This window comes from Notolepis coatsorum (genome assembly GCF_963971535.1).
Source record: "Notolepis coatsorum genome assembly, chromosome: 4".
In the NCBI taxonomy this organism is placed as follows: Eukaryota; Metazoa; Chordata; class Actinopteri; order Aulopiformes; family Paralepididae; genus Notolepis; species Notolepis coatsorum.
Genome location: NC_140168.1, coordinates 167,035,082 through 167,056,862, shown reverse-complemented (window position 1 = coordinate 167,056,862; position 21,781 = coordinate 167,035,082). Strand labels below are relative to the sequence as shown.

Genomic DNA, 21,781 nt, shown 5'->3' with positions numbered 1-21,781 from the left:
TACCGGACGGGACGTGTCTATTCTTATCCTAACCCATGTTTGCGATCTGATTGGCCACTGACGTTTCTGGTCATGTGACATGTGCGCCCAATCGCGTGACGCAACCATTTCCGCCTCGACCAGCAGCAAACTACCTAACGCCTACGATCCACACTCTAACCTTAACCAACTTCGAAAGAGTGCCTAAGCTTAACCGGCGAAAGAACTTGCCGTCACACGATATCGCCCTGCTCTAAGACAAACTCTAACCTTAACCAACTTCGAAAGAGTGCCTAAGCTTAACCGGCGAAAGAACTTGCCGTCACGCGATAGGCGCGACCAGAAACGTCAGTGGCCAATCAGAGCGCAAAACGCGAACGCGGAAGCAAACATGGGTTAGGATTAGTAGGCGGAGGGGACACGTGATGCAAGGCTTCTGTCCTCCCTACAATCGACCTGTGGGGGGCATAGTCGAGCAACGTTCAAAACAGGGGAGGGGAGAATTGGAAACACGAAATTGGGATGGGAGAAAAATAGAAAATAAGGAGAAAAAGTGGATAAAAAAAGAAAAGCTGTAACACAACACAACACAAGGATTCAACGTCCCCGGTGACATCACTGGTGGTCATTTACTCTCAAGCTGTCAGACTTAATTAATGTGTGCAAAACGGTTTAGTGTTGTTGGATGTGTCAGAGATCATGTGCAAAATAAATCGTTTTTGTTGAAGTGCAACTTTAAGTAGAATTTCAAATGGAAGGCTTTTACTTTCAATAAATCACTATAACATCATTTACTTGAACATGTTTACCTAAGTCATAACCTATGTTTATGTAAATATGCTATGTATTAATGCACACTTGTACACATATCTCTTACACATATAGTAGTGTATAGTAGTATATAGTATATATATATATATAGTGTATCTCTATTTGTGTACCCCACTGTGTATTATATGTATATTACATAACAGGCGAGTTGCCTTCACAAGCTTGTACCCATAACATAATAGCTCCATCACTGAGTCACCAAGGAGTTGTTTTTCATTATTATTTACAGTAAGGACACACTATTGACAGCAGGAGATCACAATTCAAACAGGTTTGTAAGAGTTGCATAGCAACAGGTGTGAATAGAGTGCTATACTGTACAATGTGTGTGCATATAAAGGACTGGGGAAGTTGGAGGACATAGTATTGGCCCATAAGTTTGTGCAAATATACACATATCCACATGTTTGTGCGCACACATAAACATACACACATTATTTAAATAATAATAATAATAATAATAATAATAATAATAATAATAATAATAATAATAATAATAATAATAATAATAATAATAATAATAATAATAATAATAATAATAATAATAATAATAATAATAATAATAATAATAATAATAATAATAATAATAATAATAATAATAATAATAATAATAATAATAATAATAATAATAATAATGATAATAATAGTAACCCCCCCCCCAACCCACCCCGTCATAGGCCTGAGAAGAAAATTAATTGAACAAAAATGTCAACAAAGACCAAGAAAATAAAAACTAAAAGGAATTAAAAGGAATTATACAGATATAATTAGTTATGTCCTGCTAGCTATATATTGAAGGTCCTAACTTGATAGAGAATATGGTTCCAGCTATCTATTGTTTGATATCTTGCCCCATTTAATCTAGCTGTAGAAAGCTCCATTGTTACAACATCAGCTAATAACTGTTTCCAGTGATTAAAGGGCAGAGAGTGTGGAGCTTGCCATCGCAGCGCCAATTTTTTTTTGCAACAGTACTTCCTGCCAGCCAAAATCGTCTCTGAACAATACTTAAAGCTAAATAATCATCATCATTAAGGAGAAGTAATTTGGGACAACAGGGAATATGTTTTTGTAATACTTTAGATAGATAATTAGTTATCTGTTCCCAGAAACTTTTAACTGTGGGGCATTCCCACATCATATGTGTAAAAGTACCAGTAGTATTTAGAGAACAAAGTGTACAGTTTGGTGAAATAGCACGTCTCATTCTATAAGCTTTCTGGGGGGTTAAATATGTTTTATGGACAAAATTGAAATGAATCTGCTGATGATTTGGGTTTCGTGATGCCATAGTAACATTTCCCCAAACTCTGGTCCAATTGATAGAGTGATGGTGTTCTAATCCCAATTCTGTGCTCCACGATTGGATAACAGGTATTAACGAAGTACATCTTTGTGATAGATCTTTATAAATTATAGAGACTTGTCCTTTGGAGAGACCTGCAGTTTTTTTAGAGAAAGTAATTAACGGGTGAGTAGTTGGTTTGGTCCATGGAACTCCATAGGCTCGCATAGCCGAGCGGAGCTGTAAATATAAAAAAAGGAGGTGCCAGGTAAGTTATATGACTCTTTCAGATCTGAGAATGTTCTTAGACCATTGTCCTCCATAACATCGCCAAGTACATGAATGCCACAGTTGGACCATGATTGAGCTACAAAACTGCGGCCTCCGCTAAGCAAAAACGGGTTATGAAATAAGGGAGTCTGTTCATGCCACTTAGTATCCCATTTAAGTAACTTTTCATATTTGCGCCATAAAGATACGGCATGCGCTATTATCGGACCATAACGTAATCTACATTGCTTTAGTGAAATATCTGTAAAGACAATGTCTTGTAAACGAATCGGCGCCACAATATGTTTTTCAATATTAAGCCAGGGGGCCTCAGAATTTAAATTAAACCAACTCAACAGCGGACGAAATGATAACGCTTGAAAATATAACTTAAAATTTGGCACAGTTAAACCACCAGATTGCCGCTCATTTTGTAAGGTAGTAAGTTTAACCCGAGCTCGCTTGCCTCGCCATATACATTTTGAGACTGCTCTATGTACATTTTCCCAATGAGCAACAGGTGGGGCAATAGGAATCATGGAACTACAGAAGTTTACTCGAGGTAATATGTTCATTTTGATAATAGAGACTCTTCCGGAAAGGGAGACAGGTATATTACACCATCGATTGAGATCATTTATGATTGACCTAATGGTTCTATTGTAGTTTACGGACACAATTCTTTCAATTGAAGGAAATATATCAATACCAAGATATTTAAATTGGGTTACAACCGGGATCTCATGGTCAAGCACAGAGTTAGGCGTGATTCTTAGGTACATTAGTGCTGATTTGGTCCAGTTTATTTTATAACTTGAAATTGAACTGAATTTTTCAAAAAATGGCAGGAGGCTTGAGAGAGACTGAGATACATTCTCCATATATAACAAGATGTCATCCGCATAAAGCTAAATATGATGATCAGAAGAATTTACAGAGATTGGCTTAATGTTTTCTGATTGCCGTATAGCTTGGGCTAAAGGTTCAAGGGATAAAATAAACAAGCTTGCAGAGATCGGATCCCTTTGCCTACTTCCACGAGTGATTTTGAAAGGAGGAGAACTAATATCTCCGGTTATGACACTGGCTGATGGATTAGAAAATATTATTTTTACCATATTTATAAAATGTTGACCTAGTCCCATATGTTTCAGTACAGCCCAAAGATAGGTCCACTCCAGACGGTCAAAGTCCTTCTCTGTGTCAACAGAGAGAACAGCTGACGACACTTTAGCTTGAGAGGCGGAGTTGACAATGTGAAGGAGACGTCGCAAATTATCAGACGAAAGCCTTTTTTTAACAAAACCACTTTGATCTGGGTGAATCAGTTTAGGTAAAAACTTTTCAAGACGGCAAGATAATACTTTAGAAAATAGTTTGGCATCTGTATTAATTAAAGAAATAGGGCGCCAATTAGAACACTGGTTTGGATCTTTACCTTTTTTTTAATAAAAGAGAGATTAGGGACATATTCACGTCTCTCCCTAAGGAGCCTTTAGATATGGATATATTAATCATCTCAAGTAGTAGTGGGCCTAAGACGTCCCAGAACCGCAAATAAAATTCAGGGGGAATGCCATCCCACCCTGGAGACTTGCCTTTATTCATAGTTTCCAGAGATGTTTTGAGTTCTTGTAATGATATAGGAGCACCCATTAAACTTGATTCAACTGGTGACAAAACAGAGAGGTTAAGGCCACTTAAAAAGGATTCAATCTCTTCAGAGGGACGCTCGCCTTCTGTAGTATATAAATCATTATAAAATTTTGCAAATCTTGTATTGATTAATTTTGGATCTGTAAGCAGCTCACCATTTTCTGATGTAACAGTAGTAATATTTCCTACAAGATCACTATTGCGTAGTTTGTTGGCCAGTATTTGACTCTGTCGACTACCATGAAAGTATTGGTTTACTCTACCTTTATGGATGGAGGATTCGGCTCTTTTCCTGATAAGATCGTTTAGTTCACTCTTAACATTGGCTAGTGTGGCGGCAGTCTGTTGAGAGTAATGCCTCTGTTGAGATAGGTCCAAGGTAGACAGCATGGTTTCTAATTCCGATATTCGTTTTAGCTGAGATTTATTAAGACTTGAAGAGAAAGTAATAGCATTATTTCTGACAAAGCCTTTAGTAGCGTCCCAAAGTATCCTGAAATCATCCACGGAGTTATTATTAAACATAAAAAATTGGGCTAGCTCAGACTGAAATTGCTCACAGAATGCTGGATTATCCAATAAAGAGCAGTTAAAGCGCCATCTTGTGGCCTTTTTCTTAGCCTGGCTGAATTGAAATTGACAGAAATAGGCATGGTGATCTGATAAACTCATAGGTCGGATTTCAATTTTTTTTACGTCTGAAAATAAGGATGCTGATATTAAAACTAAATCAATACGGGAAAATGATAGATGTCTATTAGAGAAAAAAGTATACTCCCTGTTGCCTGGATTATGAACCCGCCAAATATCAATAAGATTAAAGTCAGATAGCAAGTGCTTTAAAGCGTTTGTCGAGCGAGCATTATGATTAACTGCTTTTGATTTATCCCAGGTATGATCCAAAACAGAATTCATATCTGACCCAATAATCAACTGGAAATCAGCTAGTTCCATTAGGATTTTATTCAATGATTGAAAAAAGTCTGGTTCATAACAGTTGGGTGCATAGACATTAATAAACACAATTTTTTTACCATTATGAATACATTTTAGAAAAGCTATTCTTCCTTCTTGATCACTGCCTTTGCCTATGATGGTAATTTTGCATTTTTTATCAATGATTATAGCAACCCCTTTGGTTTTATTCAAAGCTGAAGCAGAAGAAGCCACTTTATAATGCTGATTTTCTAATTTGTGCATATCTCTTTCAAGCAAGTGCGTTTCTTGAAACATGCATATTTCAACTAGATTTCTTGATATAGTATCAAGACAGCTAGCCCTTTTAATGGAATTGTTAAGACCTTTAACGTTCCATGAAAAAATAGCTAAAGACGACATTTATAATATGAAATAAAATAATTCAAAAGTATATGAAATTGTACTAATAGATAACCCAAATTTGGTCTTTGTTGATGAGATGCCCAAAGTATGCACATAAGGGGAAAAAAGGCCCATATAACCCACCCCATCTTAACAAAAAAATCTGTACGAATTTTAAAAAACAGTACAAAAACTTCAAAAACAAAACAAAAAAAACAAGAAAAAACAAAGGTGATTGGTGCCCCTCCCATGTAGATCCTCCCCACCCTGTATATCTAACACAGGGTTGTGACATAGCTGCAAAAGGAAGCTCATCTCCTCATGTCCCAGTGGGTGGCTGTGTGCTGGTCGGCTCTCTGTGCAATTGGAGTAAACAGTATTGATTAACAGGTGTCTAAGCAACTATTCAGTTGTAATATATCTTTATGACATTTGTCAAATTGATAAAAATAATGTTAAAAAACAAAAAACAAAAACGTTGTGTTTATCCAATTAATAAGTATCTTAGATAGCTTAACTATGTCCCTCTGCACAGAGAGGCCCCGCAGAACTACACCACCCAGATTAATCCTATGATGGACTATGCAGATCGATAGGTTAAGATAAAATAAAAAAAATAAAAGAATAACTGAAGAAAAAAAAAATAACTATGAAGAGAAGCAGGTAAAAATAAAAGGAGTATTGGCCAAAAGTATGACAATTACTTTTACTTTGTTGGTATCACCATTAAATAATTGGTGTTCTCGAGTGAAAGTAAAGACAAAAAAGAAACAGCAATAATAAATAGTACTGATAATATCGCCTAGTAGCATTTTATTTAACCATCAAAATATGGTGACTATGAATGTGTGATATTGTCTATATCATCTGTTAAGTATTTTGTTATTACAAGTGTTTATATACTAAACTATAGTACATTTAGTTTGAGGAGAATTTTAGTAATGGAAAAACAAATAATGAAACGAAAAAAACAGGAAGAAAACAAGTAATTAATAATAATAATACTAATAATAATAACTAACTAAATAAGAAGGTAGTAATTTACACGCTAGACTCAATTATAATATTTTTTTGCTGGAAAACTCAAATGACAAAACGATTAAATGTAAATATATATATACATATATACATACATACTATGCAAAAGGAAGTAAACAAAAGAAAGGGGGAGAAAATAGAACATTATTAAGTAACCAATATTTAACACTAAACTAAATTCATAAAATAATAATCATTCATTTCAAAGGATTGCTCAAGGGTAGAACTAAGTAATAATAAAAAAAAAAAAAAAAAAAACGACTATAGAAAACCTTTATATGGAGCATAATGCAAGTGTGTTACCAACCTAATTATTATAAAAAACATTGAAACAAAAAAACAAAAAAAGCCTATTGAATTTCAGATACAAAATTATAAATAGTAAATATACCAAAACCCTCCCCAAAACAAGAAATATTAATGACCTATAGTTATAGCACTAACAAAATTTTGTATGCCTAATAGTAATCATAAGAAAAAAGAAAGAAAAAAAAAGCTGAATAGCCAATAATAATAATTATGATGGAAATGAAAACCAAAGATGTAGGCTATAAACTGTAGATGCCTAGAAAAGAGAGGGGATTTGCAATAAGGCCTATTAATAGTGAACCATAAAGCACCAATAAGCTACTTACTATAGGCCCTCTTTTTTTTTTTACAAAAAGTCTGTTTATATGTATATATATAAACAGGAGAACTGCAAGTAATAGCAAGTGGGGGGGGAAAAGAGAAAAAGAAATAAGGAACCCCACCTCATATAAGCAACAGAGAGGCTATTGGACAACATTTGAGAAAAATAAATTAAAATAAAGAGTCCATTAGACCATGTCGGGTTTTCTGATATTACTTAATAGCCAATATCAGCGTGAGGTTACTCAGCAGGTTATAATAGACAATAGATCATTTTGATACCTGCTTTCTTGTAATGTCCTTGCGCCGATTAATAGATAATTCACCATTTGCTGCTCTAGACGTCTCCCTCCTGAGACGTCCCCTCTTCTCTCTCCTTGCTCTGAGAAGCGTTATCCTCGTTGTCCTCCGCCTCAACATCAGTGGGCTTTATGTAGTTGTCAAAAAAGCCCTGAGCAAGCTCCGCCGTAGGAAACTTGTGTGTCACATCTTGGAAAGATAGGATGAGTGCTGACGACGATGGGTTGATAAATCCACATCTGATATCAAGCCTTCGCAGCTCAGATCTCACCTCTTTAAATTCAGATCTTTGTTTTAGGATTTCGGGATTAACATTGGGAAAAATGCTGATCTTTGCCCCATTGTAGCTTATGGATTTAGATTCTGCTGCTTGCCGAACAATCTTTCTTTTGACCTCAAGACTGTATAGTCTCGCAATCATGCACCGAGGAGCATTCTTCACGGGCCTGTGCGGTGCGCCACTCACACGACTGGAGCGGGTCCAATAAAGTCATCTCCAAACATCTCATACAGGAGCTTGGTGGTATAGGCAGTGGGGTTGCCAGCTTCAATACCAGCAGAGAGCCCGAAAATTCTTATATTAAACTTTCGGCTGTGATTCTCGAGCTGTTCTGTCTTCTGTCGCAGACGTTTATTTTCTTCCATTATCACATTCTGGCGACGCTCCAGCTCAGAGATTCTCACATCAGCTTCCACACTGGCCTGGTCGTGGTCATTCATTCTGTCAATACAGGAGCCCATCTGGGTCTTTAGCTTATCCAGACTTGTGTTAACTGAAGCCAATTTAATATCCAAGGCTGAAGTGATTTCTTCTCTAACAATTTCACGCATTACCGTAGCCATTTCAGCAGTGAAAGATTTACCGTGGCGCGTGCCTTGAGCCATGGTGAACAGCAGCAGGTGCGCCTGTACGTGGCTCGTTAGACAACAGGTATAGTCAATCCAGATTGTGTCTTCTTGCGCTCTTACAAGCTTTGATAGTTCAAGTTCAACGAGGTATCACACAGCAAAATATAAAAGTCTTTCTCAGAACAAAGAGGTTTTAATTAATTAGCAGCAAAAGTCCATCGGAATACTTATATTAGATTAATGGGAGCAGCCGGAGAGAAGCAACCAAACGTGTCACAGCATGCCACCGGAAACGGCCTCTATATAATCCTATTATGATAATAATGACTATGACTCAAGCTGTCTGTAATCTAAACATTAAAAGCAAAACTATTTGACAATTCAGTACAATGAAAATTGTGTTCCAGCTTCAAATGTCTGGGTGTCCACATCTCTCTTGGGCTCTCAACATCTCGATCCTGGTCAAGAAGGCTCGCCAGCGTCTCTTCTTCCTGGGGAGACTCTGGAAAGCCCACCTGTCTCCACAGATTCTGGTGAACTTCTACCGGTGTGCCATAGAAAGCATCCTCACCAACTGCATCACAGTCTGGTACGGCAACTGCACTGCCTCTGACTGGAAAGCACTGCAGAGAGTGGTGAAAACCGGCCAACGCATCACCGGTACATCACTCCCTGCGATTGAGGCTATCCAACACAAACTGGTGTGGAAGGCATGCAGTATCGTCAAGGACCCCTCTCACCCCAACCACATACCGGTACTTGTTTTCATCCTCCCCTCTGGGAGGCGCTACAGGAATCTCAGTTCCAGGACCACTGCTTCCCCTCAGCTGTCATCTTGCTGAACTCTGCACCATGGTGACCACCCCCACTCACCCTCCTCCAGAACTGAACTCTGCACCATGGTGACCACCCCCACTCACCCTCCTCCAGAACTGAACTCTGCACATGGTGACCACCCCCACTCATCCTACTCCAGAACTGAACTCTGCACCATGGTGACCACCCCCACTCACCCTCCTCCAGAACTGAACTCTGCACCATGCTGACCACCCCCACTCATCCTACTCCAGAACTGAACTCTGCACCATGGTGACCACCCCCACTCATCCTCCTCCAGAACTGTTGTCTATACTTCAATCCATATTTACTCCCTACTGTCTTACACTGTATTCATACCTACTTTCATTATACTACTTACCTATAGTTGTATCCATCGGACACTGTAATCACAAGAATCAACAGTGTATAACATGAATGACAAGGGATAAGGTGGTCATTCAAATATAGTACCTTTATTTAAGTTCTGCTTAAATAAATGGTTGCTCCACCATTTGAAAATCTGAAATGTTTTTCTGTGATGATGATGATGATGATGATGATGATGATGATGATGATGATGATGATGATGATGATGATGATGCTGATGATGATGATGATGATGATGATGATGATGATGATGATGATGATGATGATGATGATGATGATGATGATGATGCTATTAATATTAAGTGATCTGGAAGAATCTCGAAAGTTCTTCCCAGACCAATTTCCAAAAAGACCAATCAAGCAAGCACGCTCCCGGAAATTATTATCTATGAATATCACCATGAAAATGGAGAATAAACACATTCACGGTCAAGGACGCTGTTTACCTTCTGTATAGAACGCCAGTGCTGTAAGTCAATGGGGCTCTTTGTTCACTTGCGAGTGCTTAAAATATATCCTATATTATAGCTATGGGTCTAATACACCCAGTGCCGGCGCCAGAGAATTGGCATTGGGGTAGCTCTGGGGGGGCTGGATTGTTTATAGCAGGTGCTAATGAATTTTAATTGAACAAACAATAACAAACAAAATAACAGCTAATATAGGCTACATCAGGTGTTGGCAATTAGGTCTGGCCACGGGCCAGATTTTCCCCAAGCCTGTGGTTTGGCAGGCCAGGATAAAAAACAATGGCTAATTTAATATACTGATATTGAAAAAAGACAAACGTTTTTCTCTGGTCTGCATCCCCTTAACAATTGTGTGTATTGCGCCGTACTGTATTGTACCCATTCTGCAATCTGTTAAATACAGTTTTCATTCATTCATTCATTCATGAACAGCAGATCAGCTGTTGCAGATCACTGCGGCGGGCGATGAACAGATCAGCATGAAAACACAACTCACCATACCTTGTTTGTTGTTAAGTCCTCCAAAATCCCTGCTAATGTTTGAAACATGTCACATATCCACTCGCCGCCCTCCAATTCCAGATTGGCCTTGAATGCAGCTACTTTATCTGCCAACTTGAACACAGTTGTCATAATTTCCTTGTTGTTGTTGTTGTTGTTGTTGTTGTTGTTGTTGTTGTTGTTGTTGTTGTTGTTGTTGTTGTTGTTGTTGTTGTTGTTGTTGTTGTTGTTGTTGTTGTTGTTGTTGTTGTTGTTGTTGTTGTTGTTGTCGCCACATATTATGCAGAGAGGACGTCGGCTCAGCACGCAAGAATCACCGACCTGTTGCGATAAACCCGTATTTTAAGTATGGCTCCTGTTTATTAAAAGAAGCGTTATATTATATATATTTATATAGACGCTATCCAAAGATGTTTGTTTTTTTCTTTTTTTACTCGCTCGCATCTCAAACGCGGAAGTGAAAGTACGTTAGGGCAATATACACGCGGCCCGGTGGGACTATTCCATTGGTTCTCCCAGTCCACGTGACCATTTCTAGCATTTCAATTGGCTATAGTGACAGACATGCTTTTGATGACTACCGGTAGATAGATACAGCTTCACAATAAAAGAGATGGAGATACTCATCACGCAAACCCACGATAATGTTGCCGTCTCTCTCTCTGCCAAATTTCTCAGTTCTTCGCTTGATATAATTAATACAAATGTCCAATATAACAGAATTCGTAATGTATTTTATATATAAATAAAATAAAATAAACATAACTGGGAGGGGGGGGGGCTTAGAGGGGGCTAAGCCTTTTTCAGAGGGGGCTTAAGCCCCTGCTAGCCCCTCCCCCCCGCCGCCACTGAATACACCCGTCGATTGTCAGTGAGTTGCTTCCAGTCAACATGCACAAAACAGATAGTTTTTTCATCCGTACATTTCCGTTTTATACCGTTTTGAATATGAGTATAGTTTGTGATTCTTAGTAATCCCAGGAAAAGACGCAATAATAGCATTTTAGTGGAATCCACTAAACACCTTGTAATTTTTCGCCTGATTATCTAATCATCCTGAAATCAACGCTAGATTATCGTTATTATCCTTCCTCATGCAAGAATGAAAAGGGCCCCCCCCCCCCCACCACAGCCAACGGTAAAAAGCCACACACAGTCCACACAGATAGCTTCAATTGCGGGAGAAAGAAATATCAGATCAACGCAAGATTGGATATATAGTGTTCTTACCTTGTCTCTGATGTAATGCAAAAAAAAGAATCCAATTATCTGATCGCCATTTGAAGTACTGGGCGCGGAGGTCCGTGGGGGCAGCCTCGCAGATGTATAGTTGAAACAGGTTACCTCGCCGGAGTATTTAAACCCCGCCTGCACGGCTCAGCTCGGCCCAGATAACAAACCTCAGCGTTTCTAGCGTAGTGCAGTTGCTGCCCCATGCGTTAGGGGGCGGTATTGACTGTCTGCAATCGCAGACACACTCAGAACAGTATGCACAAGGTGCCTCGATGAATTATGAATGGCAATAGCGAATAAAATAAATAACGAGTTAAACACGTATATATATACATGGTTGGCCGTCAAGCGTCGGCTCCCAATCACCTATATATACGTGGTTGGCCAGGAATGTGTAAGGCTAAAGATTTGAGATGCCCAATAGTGACTGCTTCTGTTGCTACTACATAGATCCTAATGTAAAAAACTGTGATTTTATATGTCTGCACTTTATCTGCTAATTTTATGCCTGTCTTTTTTCTGTTGTGAAGCACTTTGAGCTGCAGTTTCTGTATGAAAGGTGCTATACAAATAAAGTCTATTATTATTATTATTATTACTACAACTGTTGTTGTTGTTGTTGTTGTTGTTTTTGTTGTTGTGTTTACCATACTCACCATGATAGCTGTAACCAGAAATTAAGTGGAAAGGCTCTGGCTGACCTGTAATGTGCATAACATGTTTGGAGAACAAATGAAACCAGAGCAGTATACATGTACATGTTATAATAATAATGTTTGAAGAAGTCTTTATTCTTTGAAGAAGTCTTTATTCATTGCACACGTGACATTTCCTCCCTGTGCTTGACCCATTCCGTCGCCCTTCCCCCCAAGGGCAGCCGGGAGCAAACATTGGCTGTGGTGTGGGGCAGAGCCTGGGGAACAATCCAAGTGCTCCTGTCCATCTTTGTCAGGGACGCGACAGCATTAGCGATCTGTTCTGCATGTTTTTCCATTGGGTTTATCTCTTTTTCTGGAGGGGAAACCCTTGCGAGCACGGGGGAGAACATGCAAATTCCACACAGAAAGGCCCGGGAAATACAACACCTGTGTACCTGGCCCACAAGCAGGAATCGAACCCAGGACATTCTTGCTGTGAGGCGACAGTGTTTTCTATTTTTAATTTTATTGTTATCAAACATATAATATATGTTTTACGGTTTTTCCATCATTTATCATTTTAACACAATTATTTTCACCACATATACAACATCTTACATACCCTACTTATCCTTACCTATTTCCCTATTCAGATATACCCTTATCCACTATATACTAACCATCATTTTACACATTATTCAATACAGTTTTCCTCCATCCCAGTCACCCAGAAATCATAACACAAATAAATCATAAACACAATAAACAAAACCAAAGTTAGAGCAAAACCCATTTCCCAACATAAACCACTGTGCTTTTACTTTTATACCCCAAACCAACAAACACATAAAAAGAATAAACCAATCAGTGCTTCTTTTCGACCTACAGTCAACATAATACAAATTAAGCATAACCAAAACCTCCCCAAACAATAGCCCCCTATCCAAAATCAAACTCTACATTACCGTCTTCCAGTTTTATAAATTTTCCACTCTCAATAAACCATCTGTTGAACATTTCTGCCGTCACGTACCTCTCTGCCAACACAACATCCTTTTTCAATATAGATTTGAACATGGTCCACACAAAATTTTAGTTTGTTCAAATGTCACGTACGTGGGTTGTTCATTATCATTATTGCCATATTTTAACACCAAGTAAACATCAGGTTAGTATATGTAATATTATGTGTTATTTTGTTTGTATGTGATGTGTGTCATCTTGTATTCATTCCTTTTTCGTTCTCCCCTTTCCAGATGCCACTCGTCTCACTGATTGGGCTGATTGCACCTGCTGAGTGCACCTGTGGGCAGTCAGTTGGGATGAGTGGGATATAGCCTGGAAGATGACACACATCCAGGTGCCTCTTTGTGTCACTTTCCAGTGACCACTGTGTATGAGGTTGCCTTTGTTTGCCACTGCGTGTGGATATATATATATATATATTGTATTGGCCTTTTATTTTTGTTACCACTGTGTGTGGGCAAGTATTTATATGCAGTTAGCCCTATTGCCATATACAGATGTGGGACTGGAAAACGAGGTCTCTAACGCCGGTAGCAAGCTAGATGCCGGTTGTTGACGCAGATGACGTCAGCTGACGCTGCTCTGCCTGGTTCAACCAGTAGGGGGAGTCGAGTTACACGGTGGAGAGAGGGGGCTATTGTACAATCTGTGTGTGTGTGTGTGCATGCGACACTAGTCTTGGACATATTATTTTGCAATGTAATGCTTTTCTGTTGATTATTTGACTGTCATGGGTACAGTAATGGTGTGGTATTTTCGATTAACGTGCGTTTTTTAAGGATAATCAGCTAGATACAGTGCAGTATTATTTTTTACGAGACAACCCAACGTGCTGGCATCGAAGACCCGCCCTACTCTGCCTCTGATTCGCAGACTGTGGCTCTAGTTACGCTCTGGGGGGAATGTAACTGGATTGAGCAGGCTGGTGGATCGTGTAGTGAATTAATCTGGTAAAATAACTTAGGTTTACCGTTCGTTTGTTTACTGCAGTTATGTCAGAACGACAATCAACTAACACTAGCAACTGCTCAAATAAAGCATACCCACATTTGCTGTCAAGTTAACGTTATGGTTATGGTCCCTCGAAAAATAGAATGCGACCGCAAGGCTGGCCGTAACATTAGCTAACGTTCATTTAGCTGGATAGATGTACAGTAGCAGTACTGTCTATCTGTATGTCGTGTATGTCATATTATGTTATGATGAATTGAAAATACAAGGCATTTATCTATGTTAAAATGTAAACTGGACCGTCGACTCTTGTGATCAGGCTGTCCTGTGGATCGAATAATCATATTTTCCTATTCACTTGATTGATTGATTGAAAAGTTTATTAACAGATTGCAGAATGGGTACAGTACAGTACAGCTCAATACATACAATTGCTAAGAGGATGCAGACCTGAGAAAGACTTTCGTCTTGTTTCCATCAGGGTCCCCCATTTTCAATTCATCATATGACACACATGACATACAGATAGACAGTACTGCTACATCTATACATTTATGACATACCAGATTTTCAAATACAGTACTGTTTGTGATACTAAAAAAATCCAGAAGAAGAGTATATACATTTGACATAGAAACTGTGCATTGGGGGAGGTTGGGTAAGTGGGGTGGGGCTGTACATTGGAGGTGGGGGGGGGGGGGGGGGGGTTGGGTAGGGGGGGGGGGGGGTGACACTGTACATTGGAATACTGACATACATTTGCCATGGTAACTGTACATTGGAGGAGGTTGGGTAGGTGGGGTGGGGTTGGGTGGGGCTGTACATTGGAATACTGACAAAGCCATGCTTGGTCTTTATTGTACAACTGGGTTAGGACATTTGTAGGGGCCAGTTTTGAATTGCAGTCTCCCGTAGGTGTTCTTTGAGAGTGTTTTTGAAGGTGGGTAGTGATTTACATTCCTTTACAGCTTTGGGTAGGGCGTTCCACATTGTTGTGGCATAATTGCGAAACGTGTTTAGTCCCTTGTTTGAGCCGAATCTGGGTTTTACATGATTTGTGGAGCTCCCTCTGGTGTTGTGATCGTGGTATTCACTGACCTTTGGGAAGTATTTTGACATGTACATGGGTACCTTGGTCGTGTAGTGTATCTTGTAGACCAGGCCCATTGCAAGTTGCTGTACTCTGTTGTCTACTCTAAGCCATCCTAGGTTGGCAAAGTGTGCAGGGGTGAGGTGGGTTCTAGGAGTCAGGTCAAGCAGTAGTCTGACTAGTTTGTTTTGAGATGTTTGTAATTTGGTTTTTAGTGCCTTTGAGGTGCTTTGGTACCATGAGGTGCAAGCATAGTCATAGTACCCTTGAATGAGTGCTCCTGCCAGAGTCTTTTTTTTTTTTGATCCACTTTTTCTCCCATTTTTCCATATTTTCTCCCATCCCAATTTCGTATTATCCAATTTCAACCCTCCCCTGTCACGAACGCTGTTTCTTGCCTCCCACAAGCCGGCTGCAATGTGGACTAAGTCATACATAGCACAAGTCCCCTCCGGTACTTGAGGTAACAGCAGTCGCATCTTTTCACCTGCGCAGCTCGATCTCTCAGTGTCGAGGAGTAACGCGTGGGAGGCTCACGCTGCCCCCGACACTTCCTGATTCTACTGCGCAGGCGCACCAACCGACTTGTAGGAGTCGCTTGTTCACAACGTTCGATCCCCACCCTTCAGTTTTCCCTCCCCGTAATACGGCCAATGTGTATTACTGCGGACGACCAGCCAAACTGAAAAACAATGTGGAGAGCTGGATTCGAACACGCGAATCCTAGCGTCTCCACACTGGTGGCGAGTGCCTTGCCCACTACACCACCTAGCCGCCCCCCTGCTCCTGCCAGAGTCTTCAGGGTATTCTTGTTTACCAGGGAGGAGATCCGGTACAAGAATCGAGTTCGTTGATTGACTTTTTTTTATTACATTGGATGCCATTTTGTCACATCTGGACATTAATAAATACAAAAGTGTATTGTTATTGTTGTCATGTATTGTTGTCATGAACTGAATAGATTCCAGAAGTCATAATCCACTTAGTCCTGCTCCCAAAACTATTTTGAATATGTTGTAAAATAAATGCAACTACTGCAGAAGTAGGAATATCATTAGAATACAGTACAGTATGTATTACTATCTACTACTACAGTACTACCTATGCTGCTATGTCTATACTACTATGTATCACAAACAGTACTGTATTTGCAAATCTGGTATGTCATAAATGTATAGATGTAGCAGTACTGTCTATCTGTATGTCGTGTATGTCATATATGTTACGATGAATTGAAAATGGGGGACCCTGATGTAAACAACCAGTATGGCCACTACAATACTGTAACAAAAATGAGCAGAAGTATTTCAATTATTAGACGGAATGCCTATTTTTTAACAGACACAGCTACTGTACCAAGCAAGTCATACAATCACTAGTTTTGTCACATCTGGACTACTGTCCAGCAATCTAAAAAATAGTAAGATAAAATAGACAGAGTAAAATAGTGCAGTGCAATAAAATAGTAGAATAGAATAGATACAACTTATTTTTTTACAATGAGAATTTTATTACCATTGCAGAATGGGTAAACTACAGTCAATACACACAATTGTTAAGGGGATGCAGACCAGAGAAAGACGTTTGTACATTGCAAAGTTCATCCTTCCTCTGCAGAGTTCAAATAAAGCTGACTTGACCTGACTTGAAAAAAACAGTGTTAAGACAACCCCCCCCCCCCCACCATCAATGTACAGCCCCCCACCCCACCTACCCACCTATTAACACCTCATCAAGGAGAGGGGGCAGGGAGGTGTCAAATGCATCTGGTTGATACAGTACGGTCACAGTTCCATCCTAGAGGCTAATCTTTCCTGTGACAAAATGGCATCCAATGTAATATATTCCATAGTATATTCCACTACAATGGGTACAATACTGACCAGAGAAATACTTTCGTCTTGTTTACATCTACTATTTTTATTATTGTCTATTTAAAACTTAAAAAAAGGGGTGAAACGATACAGCATTCACTTTACGGCCTATAGGGATATTTTATTTCAATTCTCTGTTAGAAAAGAGAAATATTAAGCCCTGTGCAAGGAATAATATGAAAATGTGCCATTGAATAGCCTGTAGCTAGATATGACATTTGGACATGACATGTTTGTCCTCCATAGATACAGTAATTGAATGGAAATTGTATTAACAGATTGCAAAATGGGTACAATACAGTACAGCTCAATACACACAATTGTTAAGGGGATGCAGACCAGAGGAAGACTTTCGTCTTGTTTACATCAGGGTCCCCCATTTTCAATTCATAATGACAACAGTACCGATAGGAGATAAGATAAGATAAAAAACTGAAGAATATTGATCAGGCCAGAGTTACATTATGTCTTATGTTATTTCAGGTGTATTCTCATCAGAAGCCATGGAGAACTATAAGTCTTTAGAGGCATACCGCTTCTTTGTCTCTGGTTGGGTAGAAACCGTGTTCCACCGGAAACTGACAAGGTGCACCTTGTTGCGGGCGGATGTCAGACCATCCTACAGAGTGAATGATGATCCACATCATCCTTGGGTGGCCTTAGATGGCACGGGAAAGGTGGTTGCAGGTCACTGTGACTGTATGGCAGGGTGAGTTATACAAAATAATATTTTTTAAATAAAAAATAAATAATAAAAAGAATGTTGCCACAAATTTACCAGTGTTACCCACCCAACAGGAGCAACAGGCGGCCAGCAGCACAAGCACTCCAGTCTACTGCTTGTGTAAAACAACAACAGAATCAGAGAGCATGGTTGGCTGTGACACCTGTGATGACTGGTTCCATCCCAGGTGTCTAAACCTCAAAAGGCTACCGAAAAGCAAGACATGGTATTGCCCGGAGTGCAGAAAAAAGAAAAAGAAGTCTAACCCTAACTAAGTTGCTGTACTCTGTCGTCTACTCTAAGCCATCCTATATTGTCAAAGTGGGCAGGGGTGAGGTGCGTTCTAGGAGTAAGGTCAAGCAGTAGTCTGACCAGTTTGTTTTGTGATGTTTGTAATTTAGTTTTTAGCCCTTTTGAAGTTTTATGTTATGGCTTCCTTCTTGGAGAAAATGTAGGTCTGCCAATGCTGCTGTTATGCATATGTTATGCATTGTTGTGCATGTTGAAACTTGAAATAGCACTTTTGTATTTTTGTATATAAAAAAAATAAGCATTTTTTACATGCATTGTTGTGCATGTTGAAATTGTAGGCCTGCCAATGCTGCTGTTATGCATATGTTATGCATGTTTAAACTTGAAATAGCACTTTTGTATTTTTGTATCTAAAAAAAATAAGCATTTTTTACATGCATTGTTGTGAAATAGCACTCAGTCACAGAAAGTTAATGTGACAATAAATTTTTTGTATTTTTGTATCTAAAAAAAAGTAGAAAAAGCAGAAGTTAGTTTTGCATTTTCTTTACTTGCATTGTTGTGCATGCTGAAATAGCACTCACAGATAAAACTGCAATAGAAGAACAGAACATTTCATTCTTATTTGTATATTTGAACAATAAAGCAAGGTTATTCTTTCAAAATGATGTTTGCTATAGTTGTTGTGCCCCTGGTATGTGGTTGACAAACATTGACATTGACAAACATATTTACAATTAGCATTTTATAAAGTAGAACTGTAATGTGTACTTTCTCAGTCAGTGCTAAGTGCAGTCATCTTATGCAGCATCACTTTTCACATCAAAACAAAAGTAGAACTGTAATGTCTAATGTGGACCTTCTCCTATTAATTAACATTGCCAAACATATTTACAATTAGCATTTTATAAAGTAGAACTGTAATATGTACTTTCTCAGTCAGTGCTAAGTGCAGTCCTCCTATGCAGCATCACTTTTCACATCAAAACAAAAGTAGAACTGTAATGTGGACTGTATCACAGGTCAATCACAAATGTCTCTCTAATACTTGAGAACAATGCTGTCTCCCAGATTCACCAAAGCAGCACAGACTCGGATGATCTTGTCGATGCTGCTGTATTGATCACGATTGGCTTCACCTGCTAGACTCTGAACACAGCGAATTGGAACTGGACCCTTTAATATCATGTATCGGTTCTTGACTAGTCCAATCACCCTCTCAATGTGGATCCGCACTGATGAGATTTTACGGGCTCTCTCCACCTCCTCTGCAGACAGCTGCTTCTTGTTCCTCGTAAATGGGGGTAGAATTAGTTGTGCACCGCAAACAGATGCAAAGTCATCCTCAAGTGTGAAACCCCTGTCTGCCAGGATCTGATCCCGGGGCATGTGCAGCGCAGGGTTTATAAATCCACACTCCCTGACAATATGGATATCTGAGACTCTGCCTCCCCAGGCCTGGGACATGAAGTTAATGTGACCCACTGGGCTGCACGATATGAACACTTTCACTGTGGCGTGGCATTTGTAGGAGGAATAGCACTGAGCACGAGCTTTAAGAGTTCTGGGTGCATCGATGAAAATTTCAAAACAATCTATGATTGATGTGAGACGGGGAAACTTTGTTTTGAATACTGGGGGGATGGTTGAGAATATTTGGTCCCTGCACTGCCATTTAATCAAGAAGTCAAGCTTGACGTACATCAGGTCTATCCAGGTCCAGAACACTTTGATGACTGTTGCCTTTGACACACCTCTGATGTGGGAAATGAGGTCAAAGGACATGTCGTGACGCAGTTTGACAAGGGTGATAAATAGCTGATCTATGGGTGAGATTATGGTGCTCCTTGTCTTCTCTGTGTGACAGTAAGAAAACAAGTTCTGAAGCACTGACCAGGTAACACCTGTCATCATTTTGCATTTGGTGTTGTTGCTGTCCACAGATGAAGCGGTCAAGGAGCTTGACTCGACCTTGGTTCTCTGTTGGTCACCATCCTCCTTGGCTGCATCCCTCTCCTCTCTGAGAGACTGCATCTCGTCAAACAGAGACTGCTCAGTGATGGGAGGTGTGGCTGCTTCCTCAACTTGGGCTGCTGCCTCAACTTGGATGTCTTGGCTGCAACGTTTAGTCCTCTTGTGGGGAGTCACTTTAAATGAAATAAAAACCATACTAATAAGAAACTGCAATTTAGGAACCCATTGATTTTGGCACATAACTGAAAACTAGATGATATCACTTACGATGGTATGAAGAGGAGTTCCTTTTTGCACGCCGCTCATGGCGACTGATGTTCGTTGACGTAGATGGTGTAGACTGTGATGTTGAAGGGAATACAGATGGAATGTAGTCTGGGTGTGTTTGGTCATTGACCTTTGCACCTGAATGAATGAATGAATGAATGAATGAAAACGTTATTAACAGATTGCAGAATGGATACAATACAGTACGGCTCAATACACACAATTGTTAAGGGGATGCAGACCAGAGAGACTTTCGTCTTGTTTACATCAGGGTCCCCCATTTTCAATTCATAGTGACATTTGTGACATACTCAACATACATGACATCATGACATTTATGGCATAGGGACATACATGACATACAGGTATATAGTACTGTTACATTTGTGACATAATATGATATGCAAATATACAGTACTGTTACCCCATAGATCCTGACAGAGAGTATATACATATGACATGTATATTACAAGCAATACGACTATTCAATAACAAGTCCTTAGAGCAAGGACAACAACACTGAATGTGATTGATAAATAGTATACTAGTAACATATAAAAATGTAAAAAAACATGTAGGCTACACTGAGAATGGACTATTATGGGGAAGTAGCTAGCAGAGACTGCTAGCTAATCAATCAATCAGCTAGCAGCTAACATCTGCTAATACAACTTAATTTACTATATAAATATGTGTTCCTTATTCTCACCTGTTATGAAATGGGTAGAGCAGACATACGTAGAATTTGACTTGGGGGACCAGGGTCTGCTTTGGTCGACTCTCCCGTCTGCTCTACCCAGTCAAAGGAAGTTGACTTCGAGAATATACAGTACTGTTTACAGTATGTGTACAAGGGAAGACTACTCGAAATGTGTTGTTTTCTTTGTGCATTAAGCCAGTCAATTTGCTCTTTGTATGGGATTATAACGGAGTTGTTCTTGTTTGTGTGCTCCCCTCGCATTTGACGATCAATTGGACTTGAAAACAGCAGTGACCACCACTCGTTAGATCATATGAAACAGTAGCCCCTGTCACGTCACGTAAGCGGCAGATAAAACAGTGAAGATCAGATCATTTGACTTACCACTTAATCCAACGTTCATTCCCCACAAGCGTCTCCGGTGACCCGAACACCAGCCAGTATTTACCCTGGTCGATTTGGTCGTCCACTCCTGCACTGTTCCCGGCACACGCTGCCGATTAAGGGCACGTACTTGGTCCTCAATAATGGACATTAGTGGACAAACCACTAAAACAATGGGGTTTACGTGCCATTTGGAATAGCCATAGGTCTTTGCTGTAGCCGGTATTTTTGTATTTCCGATTCACATTTAGGAGGCATAGCAAGTTCGGTTGTCTCGAAGGAAGGATATAATTCCAACTTGACTTTGACTTTGCGCCTCCTGGCGGCACAAAA

The 21,781-nt window shown here is 39.6% G+C and overlaps 1 long non-coding RNA gene across 1 annotated transcript; it reads right to left on the bottom strand.

The window, feature by feature from the left end:
- Window positions 1–20,073: 20,073 nt before the first annotated feature.
- On the bottom strand, window positions 20,074–21,471 carry LOC311227321. Its single transcript, XR_014619586.1, has 3 exons — window positions 21,449–21,471; window positions 20,365–20,502; window positions 20,074–20,270 (listed from the first exon to the last, which is right to left on the bottom strand). It is a non-coding gene; the product is annotated as an uncharacterized lncRNA (long non-coding RNA).
- Between the last annotated feature and the right edge of the window lie 310 nt (window positions 21,472–21,781).